The sequence below is a fragment of the Triticum aestivum genome, chromosome 5B (assembly GCF_018294505.1).
Source record: "Triticum aestivum cultivar Chinese Spring chromosome 5B, IWGSC CS RefSeq v2.1, whole genome shotgun sequence".
In the NCBI taxonomy this organism is placed as follows: Eukaryota; Viridiplantae; Streptophyta; class Magnoliopsida; order Poales; family Poaceae; genus Triticum; species Triticum aestivum.
Genome location: NC_057807.1, coordinates 390,452,245 through 390,456,203, shown reverse-complemented (window position 1 = coordinate 390,456,203; position 3,959 = coordinate 390,452,245).

Sequence of the window (3,959 nt, the reverse complement as noted above, 5' to 3'; positions counted from 1 at the left end):
CTCCGCGTCGCCCGAGCCGCCTCCCGCCGGCGCCGCCCATCGCCGGCGTCCCGCTCCGCCAACCCACGCCGGTGACCCGTCCCAGCCTCCTCCGCCTCCCCTCGTCGAGATCCGGCCCGGATCCGCCATCTCTAGCCCTCCCCGGCGTCATCTCCATCATCTCCGGCGAGCAACTTCGGCCCTGCATCGAAGTCCGTGCAAAACGACGCTGACCCCCGAAAATCCGTCCCAGATTTTTGTAATTTTCATGCCATGTTTGCCCTGTTGTATCTCTGCATCCATAGCTCCGTTTTGCGCGTGTAATATGTCAAATTGTTCGCCTCGACGAGTACATCATTTCATTAATTGCATCATATTCATTTGAGGTCATCTAGATGCCTGAATCATCGTTGTAAGAGTGCTTCATGATGTTTTCTGCTGTCTGTTATCACAACGAGCTCTTTTGTCATTTTTGCCATGATTGATGTGTGCATCCTATGAGGTTGATGTCTACATGTGTTTTGAACTATGCCATGTCTACTTTACAGAGGTGCTTACCATGCATTTTTTTGATCAATGTGGTGACTAGCACAATCATGCAAACTAGGCATCGTGATGTTGCTGTTTTTAGTTCCTGTTCTGCTGTTATTTTGATGCCATGTAAACTTGATGCTACAGAGAGATCCATGCATATTTTGAGATACTTCAGTAAGGATGTTTTGAACATGTGGTTATTGTCTATCCATTCATGGCCTTTGTTGCAATTATGGAGTAGCCTAGCATGTCATTTTCGTGCTCTAATTTTGCTTCAAAATGTTTCCTGGCAGATTGTTTACATGTTATTCAATTTGGCCAAGCGTGCTATAGTTGATCCTTGCATGCTATGGACTTGTTCTTGACTTGGTTTGTTTCACAAACATGTCTTCTTGCTGATGCTATGCTTATCTGGTCATGCAATGACTTGTGGTGAGTGAATCGAGCTTTTTAAGTAGGGTACATGCTGTTGCTGTTTTGCTAGGCTGAATCTGTTATTTCATGATGCTATATAAACATGTTGCTACTAATCATTCTATGCATAATATGGAGATGTCCTATAAACATGTTTTGATCTACATTTCATCCTATATCCATCCATGCCCCTGGTTGCATTTACAGGTTGCTGTAGCTTGTTGTTATCTTGCTCCAAAGTTGCTTCATAATGTTGTTGTCAGCCTGTTTACATTAAGTTCAGTTGTTTCCATGTGTTTTCCTAGTGATCCATGCACCCTATGAACTTGCTCTTGCCATGCCTAGCTTCAAAAACATGTCTTCTTACTGTTGGGTGCCTTGCCATGCCATGTAATGCTCTGTAGTGAGTTGCACAAGCTCACTAACATGCCTTCATAATTATTTTCCTGCCATGTATGAATCTGTATTATAACTTGCTATGTTTACTTGGGTGCTATCATATTTTCTGATCCTTTTTGGCTTATGGTCACTAAGGGACTTTTGCTCTATGCATTTATCAGATTCATGCCATGCCTTTGTTTGCTATTATAAGTTCCTGTAACATGTTGTTTGATAGCTCTGAACATTGCATCGTGATGTTATTTTCTGCAAAGTCTGAAATTGTAATAACTTGCAACCTTACCATGTGTGTTTGAGCATGTTCTAGTGATTTCTAGAGATAGCTCAGTGTTCATGTTTTGTTGTGATTTACCTGTACATCATGCCCATGTCTTTTGTTTTCATGTTGGGGTGCTATAGCATTTTGTTTTGGTGCTTGCAATATGCCTAGTTGTTGTTTTGGACAGCTTGTCCTTTAAACTTGTTTCATGTGTGTGTGTTGAACCGTTGCTCCGTTTTGAGTGTGCTCTATATGAAACTTGCTTAGAATTGCATGTAGCTTCATATTATCATGTTGCATCCTTGTTTTGAGGTGTTTGCTTCATGTTTGTATGCATTTTGCATCAATGCCATGTTTAACTTATTTTGCTCATATCTTCTAGGCCGTAGCTCCGAATTAAATGAGCTTTATATGTAACTTGACTAGAATCTCGTGTAGATCATCCTTGTGAATCTTAACTTGTTGTTTAACAACTTGAACATAAGGTTTATTCAGATCTGGACCAATTTCTAAATATGCATATGAGGACTTACCGGAATTGTTATATGTTGTTCCCGGCCTCATTTAAACTTGCCTTGATGTGTTACTCTTGTTTGCATCATCTCTTGCCATGAATAGCTTCATGTAGCTTGGTCATGCATCATGCTTGGTTGTGCATCATGCCTTGTTCATGTGTGGTGTGTTTACTTTGTTGTGTGCTTCTTTTCAATAGTTTCTGTTTCGTTGCGATTGTGAGGATTCGTTCGTCTACGCTTGGTTCGGCTTCATCCGTTCGTCTTTTTCATGGACTCGTTCTTCTTCCTAGCGGGATTTCAGGCAAGATGACCGCTACCCTGGATCTCACTACTATCATTGCTATGCTAGTTGCTTTGTTCTATCGCTATGATGCGTTACCTATCTTTTGCTCATCAAGCCTCCCATATTGCCATGAACCCCTAACCTTTGACACCCTTCCTAGCAAACCGTTGTTTGGCTATGTTACCGCTTTTGCTCAGCCCCTCTTATAGCGTTGCTAGTTGCAGGTGAAGTTGAAGATTGCTCCATGGTGGACAGGATTTTGGTTGGGATATCACAATATCTCTTATATTATTAATGCATCTATATACTTGGTAAAGGGTGGAAGACTCGGCCTTTTGCCTAGTGTTTTGTTCCACTCTTGCCGCCCTAGTTTCCGTCATACCGGTGTTATGTTCCCGGATTTTGCGTTCCTTACGCGGTCGGGTGATTTATGGGACCCCCTTGATAGTTCGCTTTGAATAAAACTCCTCCAGCAAGGCCCAACCTTGGTTTTACCATTTGACTCACCACCACCTACCCTTTCCCTTGGGTCGGCCAACCCAAGGGTAATCTTTATTTTAGCCCCCCCCCCCCGGGCTAGTGCTTGTCTAAGTGTTGGTCCGAACTGAGCTGCCTGCGGGGCCACCTCGGGGCAACTTGAGGGTTGGTTTTACTCGTAGCTAGTCTCATCCGGTGTTGCCCTGAGAACGAGATATGTGCAGATCCTATCGGGATTTGTCGGCGCATCGGGCGGCTTTGCTGGTCTTGTTTTACCATTGTCGAAATGTCTTGTAAACCGGGATTCCGAGTCTGATCGGGTCTTACTGGGAGAAGGTCTATTCCTTCGTTGATCGCGAGAGCTTGTCATGGGCTAAGTTGGGACACCCCTGCAGGGTATAATCTTTCGAAAGCCGTGCCTACGGTTATAGGCAGATGGGAATTTGCTAATGTCCGGTTGTAGAGAACTTGACCCCTGATCCGAATTAAAACGCATCAACCGCGTGTGTAGCCGTGATGGTCTCTTCTCGGCGGAGTCCGGGAAGTGAACACGGTTTCTGGGTTATGTTTGACGTAAGTAGGAGTTCAGGATCACTTCTTGATCATTGCTAGCTTCACGAATGTTCCGCTTGCTCTCTTCTCGCTCTTATTTGCGTATGTTAGCCACCATATATGCTTAGTCACTGCTGCAGCCTCACCACTTTACCCCTTCCTTTCCCTTTAAGCTTTGCTAGTCTTGATACCCATGGTAATGGGATTGCTGAGTCCTCGTGGCTCACAGATTACTACAACAACAGTTGCAGGTACAGGTTATTTGATGATCATGACGCGAGAGCGATGCTTGCTTGCGTTGAGTTCTTCTTCTGCTTCTTCGATCAGGGGATAGGTTCCAGGCCGGCAGCCTGGGCTAGCAGGGTGGATGTCGTTTGAGTTTCTGTTTGTGTTTCATCCGTATTTGGATGATGCTCTTATGTATTGTGATGTTGTATTCGTGTGGCATTGTATGCCTATTGTATGTATCCCCATCTATTATGTAATGTTGATGTAATGATATCCACCTTGCAAAAGCGTTTCAATATGCGGGTCTATCCTTGGTGGG